The following is a 22,995-nucleotide window of genomic DNA, read 5'->3' as shown; positions in this document are numbered from 1 at the left end:
TGTATGCAGCTACGTCACAATGCACATAGAATAAATAAAATTATCAACTGCAGTGAGTATGCACTTAAACAAATTACAATTAAAAAACCATGGCAGCTCACTACTGTTAAGATTTGTAACGCGAGACCCGCCTCTTCTCAACTTTGTAATTTACAATGAACATTAGGAACTAAACTTTGCAACCAGAACAGAAAAAAACTTTCGAGGAGTGACATTTGAAAGTTTGCACCACACCGCCACCACCGTAGTTACAGATAGGCGAATGATAGGTAACAGAGTTTACTCACTCATGCTTAATTTGAATACGTGATCAGAGGCGACTTTAGGAACTTTCTTCTAGGAATGAAATTAGTGGAGTTCTGGTATTGAAATTTGGGGGTCAAGTTAGATCCTGGTTATAAACAGTTACAGATAGGCGAATGATAGGTAACAGAGTTTACTCACTCATGCTTAATTTGAATACGTGATCAGAGGCGACTTTAGGAACTTTCATCTAGGAATGAAATTAGTGGAGTTCTGGTATTGAAATTTGGGGGTCAAGTTAGATCCTGGTTATAAACTATATAGGAACAATATCTTCAAATATTTTGTTTGGTGAAATCAAATTGCTTCGAGAACTGTCAAGCATGATACTAAGAACTTGGTCAAATGTTCAGTGGATTATCCTTTGTTCGTGATCAGTGGTGAAAAAACACCAAGTCTGCATTATCCACCATTAATGGTTGGCCGGTAGCATCCTCATATCGACGCTGTGCGACTACTACGGTTTTGTCTATTGGTTTGGTGTATGGGTTTGGTTCGATGCAATGATATAAAATTACACTCCAACTCAAAGGAACCGGCAGGTCATTACATCGGAATCCTCTTCAATCCCCCTTTATTCCGTCTTGCATATTCCCAAATCCTGTACCAACAGCAAAGGCCAAATGACGTGTAATAAACATGAAGGTCTAATTACTTCATGAAACTTAAAATGATGATAACTTGGAGACAATATAACCCAAACAGTAGACGGTTCTTTGTTTACCACTTCCGAATCTTCTGATATTCAATTAAAACAAAACAAACCTGAGGTAACATTAATGAACGTAGGTACGTTATTTATACATACCTAGATATCTACTAGTAGCATGTAACTGAAGAGTCAGTACACGGAACTAAACCCCACAGTATATTGTTAATTAATTGTATTTTATGATTCTAATAGTTTTTTATCAAGTAGTGAATAAGTGTGAGCGAATACACAATCCCTGATACCTATACTGTACCAACAGCAAAGGCCAAATGACGTGTAATAAACATGAAGGTCTAATTACTTCATGAAACTTAAAATGATGATAACTTGGAGACAACATAACCCAAACAGTAGACGGTTCTTTAGAAACTTAAAATGATGATAACTTGGAGACAATATAACCCAAACAGTAGACGGTTCTTTGTTTACCACTTCCGAATCTTCTGATATTCAATTAAAACAAAACAAACCTGAGGTAACATTAATGAACGTAGGTACGTTATTTATACATACCTAGATACTAGTAGCATGTAACTGAAGAGTCAGTACACGGAACTAAACCCCACATATATTGTTAATTAATTGTATTTTATGATTCTAATAGTTTTTTATCAAGTGAATAAGTGTGAGCGAATACACAATCCCTGATACCTATACCTGGGCCGTATATCATATGTAATGTTTAACCATTCATGTAATTCACCGGGAGAATAAAACTCCAGCTTGGAATATTGTGTAATTACCGCTCTACACAAGTGTGTGTACTTGATGGTTTCAATTATGTGTGCAACATAAATTAGATTACTCAGGTGATGAGATGGGATTTTGATTTGGGGATTTGCACTCGGTCCCATACAGGAGGGCATTATACGTTATACTTAATGTGTATAATTAGTGGATAACGGACGTATATTATACACAGCGGACGTTTATAATATTCAGATGATGTACTGCTATACAGTACCTACTCATGAGAAACTCCATGCTGTCTGGTTCCATTTCTTTACAGCTCACCTTATGGGTCCGCGAGCTTGCAAATAACTTAATGTGTATAATTAGTGGATAACGGACGTATATTATACACAGCGGACGTTTATAATATTCAGATGATGTACTGCTATACAGTACTCATGAGAAACTCCATGCTGTATGGTTCCATTTCTTTACAGCTCACCTTATGGGTCCGCGAGCTTGCAAATGTTGGACCTGCGTTTACTTCCTGCTAAAAGAATTATAATAAACGAGGCAAGGAATCTCATTCAGATTTCAGATTCGATTCCAGATTGATCTTTGTAATCATACTGTTCAAGTTCCTCCTTATTCAAACGGGACAAAATTTGCTAGGTCCTGCGATAGCTTTTACAGGATTAAATCTACAGTCAATAATGATTTTATATTTATATTGTTGGATATCTTTACTTTGTATTCTGCCTCTCAATGAGAGTTGGGGGAGATGTAAGGCATTTCTCTTATTTTCCATTTCGTCTAATAAGAGCTGTGGCAAGAAGTTGTGTAAGTGACACCTTTCTACATTTTCTTTTGTTATTTCCTGCACAGGGGAGAGAGAATGAGATGGAGAGGGACAGACCATGTTACCGAGATAGAGAGAGACAAGGACAAGAGATACATATATGGCTGAAACTGATACTCCCCTGCTAAAAAAACACTTGGTGTAAACAAACGCGAATGTCAAGACTTTGGGATCAAACGAAACAGATGTAAAAAATGCCATTGAAAATAAAAAAATAATACAAACGATAGATATGTACAGAGGTAAGGTACTGCCTCTGTATATCAGTGTAACTGGATATCCCAAGCTCCTTCGGATCTTGGATGAGGTTTTTATCGTAAATTGCTGCAAGTCTTCTGAATCAGGAGAAGAAATATGCTACAATGCTATCTGACGATTCTTAAGTTGCCCGGAGAATTTGTAAGTCAAGATATTGTAATGAATATATATTTCGACTGTCTGTTCATTTCGTTTTCATTTTAAAGGACGTGCCATGACAGTCAGAGGAAAGCATTACATTACACCAGAGTATTACATGTCTTTCCAAAATATCACCACATCCACTGAGAGAGCTTTCAAGATTTTCGAAAAATCCACAACTCGAGTTCACTACGTGTTGTTTTCATACAATACTGGATAGAGATAAGGAGTGTAACTGGACTCTGTATGCTGGTTGCTGGGGTGTTAGATGATACTCGCACGGTGAAAAACAAAACTACTTCTGTGCTTATAACTCTCAGCATTACAATGTTCATGTCATGAACAAATGGAACTTCAACTTAAGATCTCTGACCATCATGTTAAGTGAGGTCACACCATTCTGAATAGAAGTATATCATGGTCATAGGGGACATAGGGCATAACATCTTTTCCTTCGTCCTCCTTCAGGATGTGGCTACTGCTGATGGCACATGCCCTCTTACTACAGTTATGCTCAAATGCTGCCGAAGATATTCTCCAGCCCTTTGATCCCGACTCAAGACCAAACCTCTGGAAAGGTACATCATTAGATACTAAAGTTTCTCTTTGCACATGCCCTCTTACTACAGTTATGCTCAAATGCTGCCGAAGATATTCTCCAGCCCTTTGATCCCGACTCAAGACCAAACCTCTGGAAGGTACATCATTAGATACTAAAGTTTCTCTTTAAAACCAATAGGTAGTCCTTTGAAAGTGCTGCACCGGCTGAGGCTGAGGCCAAGGAATGGCTATTCTATTTAATATGAGCATGAGTTATGGAGAAGATTCCTCACCATTTATTACACACACCATTAGGACAGATGAGATAAACAAAAGACTCCTTAGTGGTTCTGTTAGCACTCGTTATCTGCTCGAACTTATCTTTCTAATACATTGCATGGATCTAAGCGAAAACCTTACTTACCTACCAGTGATCTTGTTAGTAAGGACCAGATGTGCAAAACGTTTACACAAATGTGAAATTCTTTTCCGGTTAACTCAAGTGAAATGTAGAATTCGTTACTTGGACTGAACAGAACTGAAGAAACAACAAGGAAAACTATGGAAAAAGTAGTAAGAGGTTCACAACTACACATACATCAACAGAAATTCTAACATTAGACGTAAGCAAAAATTCAAACCCTTGCAAAGTCTCCAAGTCGACATGGATTTGTAAAGAAATATTTTACACCTAAATGATGCTAGTAAAAGATTATCCTGGACGAAAAAATCAATTTGAATGCCTTTTGGTATTTGAGTTAATAAGTTTTTGTGGACGATATAAAACTGATGGACATCAGGGAACATAAAATTGGAAATTTCCCAGCTAGAATTGTAGAAATCACCACTAGAAACAGAATCAGATCATCCTACACAAACAGAGAAGATATTGGATGAAGCAATGTGTGGTACGAGAGATAGTGCAGCTAACAGTGACACCAAGATAGAGGCCAACAATTTCTAAACAATGATAACTCCAGAAGAAGAAAAAAATGCTTGCACTGCACTTATTAATAAAAAAAAATAAATGCAGCTGGAAATCTAATAGGTGAACTTTCACAAGCTGGACAGTTGCACACATATTGAATGTGGAATCTAGACTAGGCAATACAATACGGGAGGTGGTGATCAAACTACTTGATAATAATAATGATACTCAAATCTTTCTGATAGTGTTCCGACTTCCGACCATATAACATTATAACATGTGAAATGTAGAAAAATGTGAGCAGAACGACTCAGATTGGAAAACGATGTTCAAACAAGGAAGGGATCAATTCTGTCCTTCCCAATCTGGATATGCCTGAACCGGTTGAGAATAGGGGTTGGTAAATGCGCTGTGCACAAAATATAGTCATATGGGAGCTATCAAAGGATGACAAATGCGAATATGGCACCATCCAAACCATGGCATATTTCCTCATCTGCCCAAACCTTGAAAGGAAATATCCCCAATCCTAGATGAGACTAAAATAAAAAATGTTGATTTCCCTGTAGTTTTTATTATGTAACCAATTAATACATGTGAATACCTGAATAAAACCGACAACTATTACCTATGGCACCATCCAAACCATGGCATATTTCCTCATCTGCCCAAACCTTGAAAGGAAATATCCCCAATCCTAGATGAGACTAAAATAAATGTTGATTTCCCTGTAGTTTTTATTATGTAACCAATTAATACATGTGAATACCTGAATAAAACCGACAACTAATACCTGCACAAATTTGCGAAACAAAAAGCTCGTACAAAATAACAAAATGAAAGGGGGGAAGCTTTCATAACTATAACAAGGGAAGAGGGGGCATACCCATAACCAGTATATGAGAGACATATACCTATCGTACTAGAGAATAATCGGACGTTCCATTAACTGAACAATAGGAGGGAAGAGGGAGTGTGTGGGGAGGAAGGGTAGGATTTGGGGGGATTTCACGCATGTAGAGGAAAATTTAGGAAGGATAAGGTAGGGGGAATATTACTGATGCTTTGCACGTAGTGTTCATATCTTTTTGGTCCAGGGGGTGGAAGGGGAGGGAGAGAGAGAGGTAGAGGAGGACGTCAAAATGCATTAATAGATATTAAAAATAATAACCTTTGTGTTTTCGGTACGTTAAATGTGACGATAGGATTTTAGTATTTTTATAGGATTTGAAGTAAATAAAAATGGGTCTGGCAATAAAATGGGGAGAGCGAAAAAAAATCACACATATCAAATGTTTTGCATATTTACAGTTGAGTTTGAGTATGTGAGTGGTGAGTACCTACATGTAACCATCATACTTTATAGACGACAATATAGGGCAAGTAATACCCTTTCATACATGTAGCGTTGTAAGGTGCCCTGCATAGTGTTCTTACTGTATCTTATCCCGACGCAGTGGAATGGTAGGTACTAAAAATTTAAAATAAATGAACTCCGGGCCTTTATGACACATTGTCATTGCATTTAAAAAATGTCAGAGCAATATTTTACTATTTTATTTAATAGAATTAGAAATGGGAGGAAAAAAGTAATAATAAAATTCTGGACACAAATTGAAAAATACGTTTTGACATCGAAAACTATTAATACAATTAGGATGAAAAATGTATTGTCCTACCCTACCAATCTACCATTCTGCGGTCTATTGTCCAGTGTCCACCACAATATTTAAATCTTTTAAATCAATGATGATCAAATTTGTGAAATTTATAACACGACATACCTACCTGAAAAAAAAACATCAAGTTGTTCACAAAAGATCATGAGGACATTGTCTGCAATAGAGAAGTTTAAAAAACGATTGTCCAGCAGTCTCTTACATTTAAAGTCAATATTTAAGGGTATTTGAGTGAAATTTCGAGTGTATGGCCGCCATACACGCCTTATATGGACGCTACGCCACTGGTTGTGCGATATATCTGCATTGTTTAAAATGATCATCTACTTCTCTCATGTGAATTTGTTTAACACTCTGCTTTCAGAAAATCCTAATAGATTTCGAACTATAGGGTGTGTTTAATGTCATTACCAAGAAATTCCAGTCTTCTCTGCCTAAAACGGTTCATTTGGTTCCTTTCATTTTAGAAGGAACCAAAGCTGTTTTAGCTATCATTTTAGAAAGAACCAAAGCTGTTTTAGCTTTCATTTTAGATTTTTGCCCCACAATCTCCCGAATTTCTGCACATAATTATGATCGATTTGGTTAGTATCCTGACTCCTGACCCCTCAGTTTCGAAATTTTAGGTCGAGTAGATTGTGGAAGATTGAAAAACTTCACATGCCTTCAGTCCATTTGTTAAAGGTCTAGGCGTCTAGGTTTACCTTGTCCTTGGGCTCAATTTTATTAGAAGAAACCATTTACTGATGAAAGTATGAAACACCCTGTAAGTGCTATAATAAGAATGATTTGAAATGTTGCAGAGATAAGACTGAACTGGAGTAGCGTACACAATATCCAAGGTGCGGCAAAAGTTTTTGTCCATTGTCATATACCATTGTGACCGCGATATCCACTTCTAGTATTATATTATTACTATTAGACATAATTCTCATATGGGTGACAATGGCTTTACTGAGAATGCTCTTGTTATGTGAACTGCAGTGATCTTCAGTATACCTGGCCAACGGCAGGACTTTCGCATGCCCTGCCTGAAATAACGCTTTTATATCACCAGTAAAGTAATTTATTTCGTTATTTTCTCCAAAAGTTGCTTGTGTTGCTTGAGTAACACAGATAGAATAGATGGAACTAGAACAGTCTGAGAGATGTACCTAATGCCTAATGTAAATGGTGATGGAACTATGTATTAAGAGAAACATACCAACTAGGCATGCTGTCATTGAAATTCATTTATTGTTGTTGAATATATTTTGTCTTTTGAGATGGATCAATCCCAGTAACTACAGGTGAAACAAGTACCTAATAAATAAAGATAAATAAATATTGTACATGCAGATTTTTAGAACAAAGACCAATAACCAGGATTGATCCTGTACGTACATTGATGTCCAAGGCATACGAGCACTCTAATACCACATTAAAATTCCACTCACAAGTTAGAAACACTCAATAGGTTGAACAGAATAAACATCCATTTATAATCTTTGTTGTTTTTAGAGTTCCAAAATTGTTCACTGGTACTTCTGAGTTCTAGTCAAGTGTCAGATAATAGAGAGACAAGGCGGACTAATAGGAATTTAGGATAGCAATATACCAAATGCATCGCTAGAATCCATCAATAATAATTTTACTGACATGGGATACTGGAAATTACTAGCTCAACCGTTCTCAACATGATTGGAGTTGTACACTCAGAGAGAGAACAATGTCAAATATAAATGTTCATGTGAAAACATATACGTATTTCAGAAATATTGCGAACTTGTGTACGAAAAAATAATTAAAACCCAAAAATGTTATTGACATCAGAAGAGATTTGCAATGTTGGAATGAAAAGACTTCCTCAGAGATCTCACAATAGCTTTAGGACCACTATCAGTCATGGATGCAGTTGGTAGTTTACCACACAAGACACTGAAGCTGTTAGTTAGTCCTGAGTCAGTTGAATATATCAGCATCCGATGTCATTAGACCCCAATGAAACTCTATACCAATCTACATTATTCTATTTTGTTTCTTCTCTCTTTATTTCTTAGAGTAAGTATTTATTTTGTATGCGCTTCCTCCTCTGGTACTAGTTTTAATAAAAGCCTCAGGCAGTTGTTTGGCATACAATTCTCCAATGACCAATGGACGTTCTAGTCTAGGACTATGCCCGCAGAACCCACAATTAAGAAGCAGAAAAATATGAAGCATGTAGCTATCCTAAGCGCCAGCAATCTTAAACAGATGATCACTTCCATTCTATTCCTCGAGGAGCTTAGGAAATCTTTCAGAGAAGTTCCAGAAAAATAACAAAATGAAAGGGGGGAAGCTTTCATAACTATAACAAGGGAAGAGGGGGCATACCCATAACCAGTATATGAGAGACATATACCTATCGTACTAGAGAATAATCGGACGTTCCATTAACTGAACAATAGGAGGGAAGAGGGAGTGTGTGGGGAGGAAGGGTAGGATTTGGGGGGATTTCACGCATGTAGAGGAAAATTTAGGAAGGATAAGGTAGGGGGAATATTACTGATGCTTTGCACGTAGTGTTCATATCTTTTTGGTCCAGGGGGTGGAAGGGGAGGGAGAGAGAGAGGTAGAGGAGGACGTCAAAATGCATTAATAGATATTAAAAATAATAACCTTTGTGTTTTCGGTACGTTAAATGTGACGATAGGATTTTAATATTTTTATAGGATTTGAAGTAAATAAAAATGGGTCTGGCAATAAAATGGGGAGAGCGAAAAAAAAATCACACATATCAAATGTTTTGCATATTTACAGTTGAGTTTGAGTATGTGAGTGGTGAGTACCATTACATGTATCCATCATACTTTATAGACGACACTATAGGTAGGTACTAAAAATTTAAAATAAATGAACTCCGGGCCTTTATGACACATTGTCATTGCATTTAAAAAATGTCAGAGCAATATTTTATTTAATAGAAATAGAAATGGGAGGAAAAAAGTAAAAATAAAATTCTGGACACAAATTGAAAAATACGTTTTGACATCGAAAACTATTAATAGGGATATTTCCACCCATTTCCCGATTTTGAAAATTTGGACCGATTGCAATACTTTCATTACTAGTATAGCTCGCTATACTGTAGTAATAGAAAGTAAAAAGTGGTTGATTTATATTCACTTCGTGATTTTATGGTAGTTATTGCAATCCTATAACTACCATTGGAATCCTGAAATATGTTTGATTAAAGATAATTTTTTGACAGAGCAATATTTTCAACTACTGAAATTTGGTGTGATACGTGAATATTTCCCATTACAGTTGTGGACACATATGTATCAATCAAAAAAAAAAAAAAAAAAAAAAAACACACACACACTTGGCAAATGGTAAGTACTCCTCCAAAGAGAAAAAAATAACTTGGTATATTATGTAAGTTAGTAATTTCAGATCTACTTCTAGAAAAGGTGAAAATGTGTATTTTTTTTGGCTTTGAATTTATGCATTTGTCATGTGGTGACAATTTGTCATTCCTACACCTTTGACTAGAAATAATCTTAGTTACACCCCTGAAAATAAATAAATAAAAACATCAAATTTATCACAGCTATCTTGGGTAATAATAGAACAAACAGAACCAGTCTATCATCGAATGAATAAATTGATCACAATATGAACAATAAAATTGAACATTTTCAAATTTATCACAGCTATCTTGGGTAATAATAGAACAAACAGAACCAGTCTATCATCGAATGAATAAATTGATCACAATATGAACAATTGAACATTGATATCAATACTGGTAAGAGTATTGATACATATAAAATCAAGTACATAGCATACTAGAGCGTGAGAACATACAACAAGTAGATTTGTACATAACACTTGATGCAACTGATGATGGATTAGAAATTGGAAATATTGACAGAAAATATTAAAAACATAGAACTTTTTGTTTATAAAAACATATTTTTCCTTTTCTCCTACTTTAATTCTACGAGATGTAGAATTTCATATTGCATTGCTGGGGTCAAAATTTAGAGGAAGCAAGAGGTTTGATCAAAATAATAATAGCAGCGATCTCAAGCTTAGCCTGCCTCACAGGCTGTCCATTTTTCATTTCTTTTTTATTGCATATTGTGATAAATTTCACTGGTAGATCGTTGAGGCAGTCATTTTCACCAAGAACAATCATAATAATGTTGCCTCGGAATTAATTGATTTTCACCAAACTTGTTTCTACTTACCTCACAGGCTGTCCATTTTTCATTTCTTTTTTATTGCATATTGTGATAAATTTCACTGGTAGATCGTTGAGGCAGTCATTTTCACCAGGAACAATCATAATAATGTTGCCTCGGAATTAATTGATTTTCACCAAACTTGTTTCTACTTGGGGATCCGTGCCAACAAAAATAGACAGGACATTTTATTTTATTAAAGTTAAAATAGGAAAGTGGAAAAAAGGAAATTGCTTATTTTCTACTTGGGGATCCGTGGTCGAAAAGGAGTTTCAGGTATTTGATCAATGAGTCTATTAAAATTTATTGGCCCCCATTATGTTTAATTTTTTCCTCTCATTTGTATAATCATCATCAACATGGGAACCAACAGTGGGCAAGACTCTTCCTATTGCGAAGAGTACCTGCTAGGGCAAACATACATAACACTTAGCAGCAAACAGCCTATACCAGCAAATATCTAAACACCTACACCTTGAACTTTAACCAGAAAACAATTTCCAAATGAATTAAAATTTATGAACACTAACATACATAACACTTAGCAGCAAACAGCCTATACCAGCAAATATCTAAACACCTACACCTTGAACTTTAACCAGAAAACAATTTCCAAATAAATTAAAATTTATGAACACTAATTTTTTGTTTACAAAGAAATGTTCTCTTGCATTCTTATCAATCTACAAGTTGTCATGTTCTTAGCCAATGTTATTGATAAGTTTTCACACTTCACTATGCAGTATGTATTCATTGTACTCATAAGTGGTAAGGTACTGCCAGACCATTACATTGGTATGCTGAGGACATCAAGTAAACCACAGTAAAAACCTCAAGGAGACTATTAATTGAAAATTGAGGACAAGCCCTGGAGCAGCAGATAAGTAGAAAACTACACCAGATAAGACAAAACCCTTTAAAACTGCACGTAAAAAACTAAAGTTTTTAGTTGAAGAGTTTGCACAGTTTTTGTTTACAAAGAAATGTTCTCTTGCATTCTTATCAATCTACAAGTTGTCATGTTCTTAGCCAATGTTATTGATAAGTTTTCACATTTCACTATGCAGTATGTATTCATTGTACTCATAAGTGGTATACTAGGTACTGCCAGACCATTACATTGGTATGCTGAGGACATCAAGTAAACCACAGTTTCAACTTAAGATCTCTGACCATCATGTTAAGTGAGGTCACACCATTCTGAATAGAAGTATATCATGGTCATAGGGGACATAGGGCATGACATCTTTTCCTTCGTCTTCCTTCAGGATATGGCTACTGCTGATGGCACATGCCCTCGAACCACAGTAAAAAACCTCAAGAAGACTATTAATTGAAAATTGAGGACAAGCCCTGGAGCAGCAGATAAGTAGAAAACTACACCAGATAAGACAAGACTAATTTGAGAGATCCAACTTGGAATTTACTTTTGTTAAAAAACAAAATATTTTCATAATTCTATAGCATGTTGTTTCATATTTAAAGACTTCCGTGATGTAAGGAGTTTTCTATGTATATTGGGGCATGTTCGTATAATTCCAGGTTTTCTTATTGGATTCTTCGGCTGATATTTTCATAATTCTATAGCATGTTGTTTCATATTTAAAGACTTCCGTGATGTAAGGAGTTTTCTATGTATATTGGGGCATGTTCGTGTAATTCCAGGTTTTCTTATTGGATTCTTTAGCTTCAAGCTACTTAATTATAACAATTAACTTATCATGTACTCTGATATTGACCTGGACATTATCAAATATAATCTGCTGTTAACTCTTTCTGTTCTGGCATTAGTGTTGTTTCTCTTACCTCCTACAAGAAGTATAGTTTACTAGACTATACTACAAGAGAGGGTTAACAGGAATCATGATGAATTCCATATGTTGTGACACTTTTAGCTTCAAGCTACTTAATTATAACAATTAACTTATCATGTACTCTGATATTGACCTGGACATTATCAAATATAATCTGCTGTTAACCCTTTCTGTTCTGGCATTAGTGTTGTTTTTCTTATCTCCTACAAGAAGTATAGTTTACTAGACTATACTACAAGAGAGGGTTAACAGGAATCATGATGCATTCCATATGTTGTGACACTAAACCCATCACAAGTCAAGTTGCATCTTGCGTGTAAGGGCAGATTATCAAACACAAAACGAAGACCACTTAGTCTGACAGGTACTCAAAACATTCAACTTATCCTATGCCTTCTAGCAACAGATCTATTCATTAAAACATTCAAACACACTAATAGAGGTCTTCAAATTATACCCTCCTTAAATATCAACAACATATTATCCCATTATTTAATAAATTAACCATTATTTTCCTGCAGTTTGAAGAAAAGAGGAAAGAAATTGTAACGAGAGTATTCCTCATTAATAAATAGTAGAAGAAATAATAAATAGGGTACTTAAATATACTCAATGATATTCATTTTGAAATGCATCAACGGAAAAAATAAACTGTTTGCATGAAATTTCGATTCAACTTATCCTATGCCTTCTAGCAACAGATCTATTCATTAAAACATTCAAACACACTAATAGAGGTCTTCAAATTATACCCTCCTCAAATATCAACAACCATATTATCCTATTATTTAATAAATTAACCATTATTTTCCTGCAGTTTGAAGAAAAGAGGAAAGAGATTGTAAGGAGAGTATTCCTCATTAATAAATAGTAGAAGAAATAATAAATAGGATACTTAAATATACTCAATGATATACATTTTGAAATGCATTAACAGAAAAAATAAACTGTTTGCATGATGAAGAAATATGAAATATATGTGGAAGTTCTACATGTAGTTTTGTTTGATCAGAAGAGTTGTATTCAAATATGAAGGTGCCATTATGATTTCCATGAAATTCCAAAACTTTTTGATCACTATATTACTCCAATATTAAAACATATTTCTAGGAATTGAAATGTCCTCATAAACATTTGAAATTTCAAAGGCATTAGGTGAGGGGGCAGAGGCAAACCTATTATACAAATTACGTTGAGAGTATTTAATCAAAGAAATTAATGTGGAGTGCAGTATTAGATATTCCACCCATACTCGGTTTTGCTAAAAAGGGCCAATTGGTTCAAAGTACTTTACAGGAAAATACACAGCTTCATTATTTCATTAATAGGTTCCCAGTTTATTTGGAAAGATTTCTAATACGACGAAAGAAATAAACAAAAGTTACTACAACTGCACTTCAACAAACTAGTCAAAAGTCTCTGAGAATTATACGAATATCTAATTAGATCACCTCAATCTTCTCCTGTTTGTAAACATTCGTCTGAAAAGCAAAGTAAAACATTGGTACTAGGATCCAGGTGCTGAGGAGTAAGGAAAGATGATAGACACAAGAACTCAAGTGTGTATTAATGTCTTGAGCAACAAGGACTAATTAGACGTTGAAGCAAGCAAGAACCAACATGCTCGGTGATAGAGATTTAGCACAGTATTCAATGAGATGAAATAACATGGGAGTAGAAAGATCCAAGTGAATGGGAACAAACAGGAATTAGAAAATACACTGACGAGGCGATGCCACAAAGAGGCGAATAGTAGAAAATGCCGATTCTGTTTGAATTAACTTCACAAGAGTTTCGAGATACTCCTAGACCGAAACCCCTGGCGCAGATCCTGAGAACCAAGACCAAGCTAGTTCTCTTGATGTACACATAGGAACAGAGCCATCATCAAGAGACTTGATGAAGATGACTTGATGTAGAATGACATTGGGGCTTTCATTGAAGCTCATTACACCTTCACTGTCAAAACCTGGAACATGGAGCATTGTTTCAAGTGTTTGCTGGACAATAGCAGAACTTCTCACTTGTTTCTGTTCTGACAGCGTGTCTTAGATTGTCTAGTGAGGCGATGGTGTTCTAGTTTCCTATGAGAGCTTACTAAAAGTTTTGTTAAGGTGGACAAGAGATACAAATTTGTTGCTCAGGAAGAAGGTCGAGGTAAAGACATCCCAGTGACCTTTATGTAGAAGTGAAGAAAATCCGAGATTAGACTCAAGTATCCCTAGGAACTAGAATCCTAAAGATTACTTTTGATCCCAAAACACACAGTAGTGAGAAAATATTCATGCCAATACTTCAAAAGGGAATTCAAGATTGCAATTGGTCACTTGAGTGAGCTTTTCCTTAGATCTGTGTTCTTCAATTTGTCCCTTTAAACTTGCATGTCACCGTTATTCCCCGGAATTCAGGATGAATTAGTGGAGATGCCAGAACTCATGACCGTAAAAGATTACTCATTGTTAGCTATTCGTAACTATGTAATATAGTTTGCGATTCCCCCTTTTTGTTTTTCTGTGAAGTGAGGTAAAAATAAATGATTGTTCAAATAAAAAGAAAAATTGGGAGGTGGTGATCAAACTACTTGATAATAATAATGATACTCAAATCTTTCTGATAGTGTTCCGACTTCCGACCATATAACATTATAACATATGTTGAGAAATGTGAGCAGAACGATTCAGATTGGAAAACGATGTTCAAACAAGGAAGGGATCAATTCTGTCCTTCCCAATCTGGATATGCCTGAACCGGTTGAGAATAGGGGTTGGTAAATGTGCACAAAATATAGTCAAATGGGGGCTATCGTACACAATATCCAAGGTGCGGCAAAAGTTTTTGTCCATTGTCATATACCATTGTGACCGCGATATCCACTTCTAGTATTATATTATGACTATTAGACATAGTTCTCATATGAGTGACAATGGCTTTACTGAGAATGCTCTTGTTATGTGAACTGCAGTGATCTTCAGTATACCTGGCCAGCAGATACCTGGCTAATGGCAGGACTTTCGCATGCCCTGCCTGAAATAACGCTTTTATATCACCAGTTAAGTAATTTATTTCGTTATTTTCTCCAAAAGTTGCTTGTGTTGCTTGAGTAACACAGATAGAATAGATGGGACTAGAACAGTCTGAGAGATGTACCTAATGCCTAATGATTTAATGAATGAATAACTCTAGATTGAATTTCAAGATTGTCAATAATAAAATTGAATAAAAAGCAAATCGAACAACAGGAAAGAAAGTGAAAATGTTGAATAATAAACACAAGAAGGAAAGCTTAAGAGCAAAAAGAAATGCGCAATGAAGAAGAAGAGACAAGGATTTTCTCTTTGAATTTATAAATGAGGAAACATTACGCTTTCTAGCGCGTTCATATTACACTCATTATTTACTTTATATTAAAAACAACATCTCAAGATATTTCACTGTAGTTGTACCTACTTATAATGAAATCTTTTTTTATATTAAAATACAAAACTATTAATAGAATTAGGATGAAAAATGTATTGTCCTACCCTACCAATCTACCATTCTGCGGTAGCCTACATACCTATTGTCCAGTGTCCACCACAATATTTAAATCAATGATGATCAAATTTGTGAAATTTATAACACGACATACCTACCTAAATGTAAAAAAAAAGTGGTTGATTTATATTCACTTCGTGATTTTATGGTAGTTATTGGTAGTTTGTTTCTTCCCCTTAAAAAAAAAAAAAAAAAAAAAAAAAAACACACACTTGGCAAATGGTAGGTACTCCTCCAAAGAGAAAAAAAATAACTTGGTATATTATGTGAGTTAGTAATTTCAGATCTACTTCTAGAAAAGGTGAAAATGTGTATTTTTTGTCTTTGAATTTATGCATTTGTCATGTGGTGACAATTTGTCATTCCTACACCTTCGACTAGAAATAATCTTAGTTACAACCCTGAAAATAAATAAATAAAAACACCTTTTTGTTTACAAAGAAATGTTCTCTTGCATTCTTATCAATCTACAAGTTGTCATGTTCTTAGCCAATGTTATTGATAAGTTTTCACTATGCAGTATGTATTCATTGTACTCATAAGTGGTATACTATAGGTACTGCCAGACCATTACATTGGTATGCTGAGGACATCAAGTAAACCACAGTAATATGAAATATATGTGGAAGTTCTACATGTAGTTTTGTTTGATCAGAAGAGTTGTATTCAAATATGAAGGTGCCATTATGATTTCCATTAAAATTCCAAAACTTTTTGATCACTATATTACTCCAGTATTAAAACATATTTCTAGGAATTGAAATGTCCCCATAAACATTTGAAATTTCAAAGGCATTAGGTGAGGGGGCAGAGGCACACCTATTATACAAATTACGTTGAGAGCATTTAATCAAAGAAATTAATGTGGAGTGCAGTATATATTAGATATTCCACCCATACTCGGTTTTGCTAAAAAGGGCCAATTGGTTCAAAGTACTTTACAGGAAAATACACAGTTCATTAATAGGTTCCCAGTTTATTTGGAAATTCATCTTCTTCTTCTTCTTTACCTTTTCCCACTCAAGGGGAGTCGGCATTTTTAGACAACAATTTCCAGTTGCCTCGAATATGAACATCAACTACTGATAATCCCTTCTCACTCAGATCTTTGTTCACGCAATTATTTGGAAATTCATAAGAGCTTCAAATTTCAGGCTACAAATAAGTGTAATTGTAAATGTTTTGTTCCTAGTTAACAAGGTTCCTGTGAAGTTAGGTTCCGACCTTCAACTTTGGAATAATCCCATGCAAACAAATGAACCTTTTCTCATTCTGTTTAAATTGACATCCGAGTTTGAAACGAGCAAAAGTTTCTAATGAAGACGATCCTCAACATGAAATGTCTTTGTTGTTGAAAGAAAAAGTAGAACCCAGAGATGAAATGAATTGATCAACAAGTCTCTACACTTGTAATCTTTTGAATCAAGATTCTAGAATCATTGTGATGTGAAAGTTGTGTCATAAGAGCTTCAAATTTCAGGCTACAAATAAGTGTAATTGTAAATGTTTTGTTCCTAGTTAACAAGGTTCCTGTGAAGTTAGGTTCGGACCTTCAACTTTGGAATAATCCCATGCAAACAAATGAACCTTTTCTCATTCTGTTTAAATTGACATCCGAGTTTGAAACGAGCAAAAGTTTCTAATGAAGACGATCCTCAACATGAAATGTCTTTGTTGTTGAAAGAAAAAGTAGAACCCAGAGATGAAATGAATTGATCAACAAGTCTCTACACTTGTAATCTTTTGAATCAAGATTCTAGAATCATTGTGATGTGAAAGTTGTGCGATATATCTGCATTGTTTAAAATGATCATCTACTTCTCTTATGTGAATTTGTTTAACACTCTGCTTTCAGAAAATCCTAATAGATTTTGAACTATAGAAATAAACTAATGAAAACCATGACGTCATTAGTGTAAAAATTGAGAATTTCATTAGGATCTCAGTAAAGCGTTCACTCGAAAATTAGAAACACGAAATTTTACTTGGAAAATCAAATTATCAAGTCGAGAAAAAAAGTTCTCTTCAATGAATATTCTTACTTGAACATAATTAGATGAAAACCGAAACATCTTTGAGAGATAAGACGATGAGAATTATGCAAAAAACTGACAAGCTAATTGGATTAAAAAAATGAACTATGGTTTTTCAAAAAAGAAGAAGAAAAAAATTGAAGAAATGATGTAACTTTTTCTTACAAATTTGTGACTTAAATCATTAATCACTAACTTGAGCTCGAGAGACTGAAAGTTACCAAAATGGAACTTTTTCAAAAAAGAAGAAAAAAATTGAAGAAATGATGTAACTTTTTCTTACAAATTTGTGACTTAAATCATTAATCACTAACTTGAGCTTGAGAGACTGAAAAATACCAAAGTGGAACATTTTTTGTTTAAATTTCAAATTTATTGATCCTGCCTGGGATTAGAGCGCAGTTAAATTCAACAATGGCTGAACATTATTTTCCTAGGAGTCTGCACTTCTCAAGCATTTAAGTTAAGTAGAAACATACTGACTGAATAACTTAACCCCTCCTTCCCCCTAGCAAATGCTTCAAGTTGTTTCATTCAGTAAAACTCGACATAATGCTTGCAATATGCAACAAAATAATGCATCATGTCATCTATGAAATTAGAAATATAAACATACCTAGAACATTTTCTAATCGCAATGTTCAACTGGAATGTGCTTCTGGTTTTTACTAGGTGCCAGGAATTGATGTAGGTAGTAGGGAACACATTCGCATTAAACAGATACACACCTATTCTGCGAAAAATATGCTCAAAATCTCAAATACTTATAGTGAATACCTAATGATTAAATGATGTTGTTGTGTTTCGATAGCTTCGTTTCATTCAGTAAAACTCGACATAATGCTTGCAATATGCAACAAAATAATGCATCATGTCATCTATGAAATTAGAAATATAAACATAGAACATTTTCTAATCGCAATGTTCAACTGGAATGTGCTTCTGGTTTTTACTAGGTGCCAGGAATTGATTAAGGTAGTAGGGAACACATTCGTATAAAACAGATACACACCTATTCTGCGAAAAATATGCTCAAAATCTCAAATACTTATAGTGAATACGTAATGATGTTGTAGTGTTTCGATAGTTTTCAGTTTCACAGAAATGGGAAAAACCGCCGCGCCTTATTATCTCATGTTGCAAATGATGACGGGGAAGTCAGTAAGGATTTCCTTAGCTTCGTTCCTGACCGTCAGGTAATGCATAATAAGCAAATTAATATGAATTCCCCGGGTAGGTACATATTATAATTACCTACCTGACAAGATGTAGCACAATATGCTGCCAGTATTGAGCTCAGAGCTCTTGACAATGTATTTCTATGTAAATATGTACTATAACTTCACCATACTGCCGATTCCTTTCTTCTAATACCACAGTGCAGTGTATTCATTCAGAAATAACATAATGTATGTGTGTATAGCAGAATGAGTTACAACTTCTTCCGAGATGAAGAACTTCGGCAAATCAGGCGTTTTTAAGAGAAATACGTTCCTGACCGTCAGGTAATGCATAATAAGCAAATTAATATGAATTCCCCGGGTAGGTACATATTATAATTACCTACCTGACAAGATTTAGCACAATATGCTGCCAGTATTGAGCTCAGAGCTCTTGACAATGTACATATATGTAAATATGTACTATAACTTCACCATACTGCCGATTCCTTTCTTCTAATACCACAGTGCAGTGTATTCATTCAGAAATAATATAATGTATGTGTGTATCAGCAGAATGAGTTACAACTTCTTCCGAGATGAAGAACTTCGGCAAATCAGGCGTTTTTAAGAGAAATGTACCTACAGTCGTTTTGGGATCCCCTGATGTCAAAAAAGTGATTTTTAGCCCATGGTCTGTACGTATGTATGTATGTACGGATGTACGGATAAGAGAAATGTACCTACAGTAATTATCTTGTTACAAGATGGTTTTAAACACAAGTAAGAATCAGGTAAAGATCCCAGTTGAAGGATTAAAATAACCTAAACAGGATAAGGATAAACACATGGAGTGCTTACTAAACATAGGACTGTGGACGATAATGATTATCATTATAATATTTTACTACGTTGCAACATAAGCATGTAGGAATTTACGAAGAATCACGTAAGTTACAGGCAGGCAATAATAGATTTCTAATACGACGAAAGAAATAAACAAAAGTTACTACAACTGCACTTCAACAAACTAGTCAAAAGTCTCTGAGAATTATACGAATGTGTAATTAGATCACCTCAATCTCCTCCTGTTTGTAAACATTCGTCTGAAAAGCAAAGTAAAACATTGGTACTAGGATCCAGGTGCTGAGGGCTGAGGAGTAAGGAAAGATGATAGACACAAGAACTCAAGTGTGTATTAATGTCTTGAGCAACAAGGACTAATTAGACGTTGAAGCAAGAACCAACAGGCTCGTTGATAGAGATTTAGCACAGTATTCAAGAAGATGATAGACACAAGAACTCAAGTGTGTATTAATGTCTTGAGCAACAAGGACTAATTAGACGTTGAAGCAAGAACCAACAGGCTCGGTGATAGAGATTTAGCACAGTATTCAATGAGATGAAATAACATGGTAGTAGAAAGATCCAAGTGAATGGGAACAAACAGGAATTAGAAAATACACTGACGAGGCGATGCCACAAAGAGGCGAATATAGAAAATGCCGATCCTGTTTGAATTAACTTCAAAAGTTTCGAGATACTCCTCGACCGAAACCCCTAAAGATCCAAGTGAATGGGAACAAACAGGAATTAGAAAATACACTGACGAGGCGATGCCACAAAGAGGCGAATAGTAGAAAATGCCGATCCTGTTTAAATTAACGTCAAGAGTTTCGAGATACTCCTAGACCGAAACTCCTAGCGCAGATCCTGAGAACCAAGACCAAGCTAGTTGTCTTGATGTACACATAGGAACAGAGCCATCATCAAGAGACTTGATGAAGATGACTTGATGTAGAATGACATTGGGGCTTTCATTGAAGCTCATTACACCTTCACTGTCACTGTCAAAACCTGCAACATGGAGCATTGTTTCAAGTGTTTGCTGGACAATAGCAGAACTTCTCACTTGTTTCTGTTCTGACAGCGTGTCTTAGATTGTCTAGTGAGGCGATGGTGTTCTAGTTTCCTATGAGAGCTTACTAAAAGTTTTGTTAAGGTTTTTTTCGTTGGTTTCTGTTTACAAATACATAATACACCCACTAGTCACTAGGATGTGTTGAGTTCATTGTGTTAGTATACTTGTCATGCTAACACTGCATGATGATTGTACAGGAATACTATTAGATACATACATGGTTTTTACACCTAGAAAAGTACCCTGTTACAAATAAAACAGGTACCAAGTTGTTTTCTCGATATTGTAGTAAACATCGATGTCATTAATGAAGAAGTTTGAAAATAGAATAACGCGGAACGGACATACTTTCATATTAGGATCTTTAGATATTACCAGAATGCGAGGCCCTTCTCTATCAGATCCTGTCAACCAAACCCCTTCACTCACCTGAAACAAAGATAGAAGACAAAATTAGTCAAGTTAGATAAAGAAATAGACAGATTACCTAATCAAATAAACTAGTTAAGGTTTTTTTCGTTGGTTTGTGTTTACAAATACATAATACACCCACTAGTCACTAGGATGTGTTGAGTTCATTGTGTTAGTATATACTTGTCATGCTAACACTGCATGATGATTGTACAGGAATACTAGATACATACATGGTTCTTATACCTAGAAAAGTACCCTGCTACAAATAAAACAGGTACCAAGTTGTTTTCTCGATATTGTAGTAAACATCGATGTCATTAATGAAGAAGTTTGGAAACGGAATAACGCGGAACGGACATACTTTAATAGAAGCTTTAGATATTACCAGAATGCGAGGCCCTTCTCTATCAGATCCTGTCAACCAAACCCATTCACTCACCTGAAACACAAATAGAAGATAAAATTAGTCAAATTAGATAAAGAAATAGACAGATTACCTAATCAAATAGACTGATAGTTTGCGATTCCCCCTTTTTGTTTTTCTGTGAAGTGAGGTAAAAATAAATGATTGTTCAAATAAAAAGAAAAATTGGGAAAAAAAACAATCTTTAAAATTAGGCCCTGGAATGATTCAATAAAGTTGGGAATATTAGGTTGGGAGTGTTGGGGGAGAGGTTGTTGCTTAATAAAGTAAGCAAACAGACATACGAGTAGGTGTATACTTTGTTCAGTTCCCAAACATAAATAAATGAATGAATGATGTGAGCGCCAGTATGCAAGCGCGCTTGCGGAGGAGCAGAAAGAAATGCGCAGAAACGTATGAGCAGAAGCACATTAATGTGTTGCCTGCGAGGTAGTTTTGCTCGGGACATTTGATGTGACGCGCGCTTGCGGAGGAGCAGAAAGAAATGCGCAGAAACGTATGCGCACAAGCACATTAATGTTTGCCTGCAAGGGAGCTCGGGACATTTGATGTGACGTCATCGCCTACGGGAGCGTATGCCGTGACGTCAAAGTTCACGATTTACCGGCATTTTTTGAATTTTATGTGACGTCATCGCGCCTACGGGAGCGTATGCCGTGACGTCAAAGTTCACGATTTACCGGTATTTTTTAAATCGATTTATCTCGGGATCTAGGCTACGGGAGCGTATGCCGTGACGTCAAACTTCACGATTTACCGGTATTTTTTAAATCGATTTATCTCGGGATCTAGAGTATGCCGTGACGTCAAAGTTCACGATTTACCGGTATTTTTTAAATCGATTTATCTCGGGATCTAGAAGTCGTAGGAGCTCGGGATCTAGAAGTCGTAGGAGAAAAAGAAAAATTCCGTTGGTCCTCATTTTTCCTGCTCTATGACTTTGAATTATCACCGAAGTAAGCGCAACTGTTCTATTAGAAGAAGAATGAAATATGTACATCGAGGAAGAAAGTAAAAAAGGACTAACTAATTATACTAAAATTTTGAAGAAAACACTAAAAGCAAACATGATGATTCGGTTTGTCTAGTCATAAATGACACCAAGGGATGGAACAGGACTACAAAAGCGTCTCCCGGTTTGAGAAAACTTTTCGGCTGGGGTTCAGCTTGGCTGACCTGAATGTGGCGCACTGGGTATCGGTCTGGGATGGTGCGAGCATTGAGGCCTCGATAGTCGCCGCAGGGTCTCCATCTGGGGTTCAGCTTGGCTGATTGTAACATAATAAAGCCCCGGCACAGCACAATATTGCAAAATAAAAGTAACTCTATCGTGTTATTATGGAGGCAATAAAGATAAGAAAATGTGTGACTAAGAGAAGAGGAGGGGAAGAAAAT

This window comes from Diaphorina citri, unplaced genomic scaffold (genome assembly GCF_000475195.1).
Source record: "Diaphorina citri unplaced genomic scaffold, Diaci psyllid genome assembly version 1.1 scaffold1609, whole genome shotgun sequence".
Lineage (NCBI taxonomy): Eukaryota > Metazoa > Arthropoda > Insecta > Hemiptera > Psyllidae > Diaphorina > Diaphorina citri.
This window is presented reverse-complemented; position numbering follows the sequence as displayed.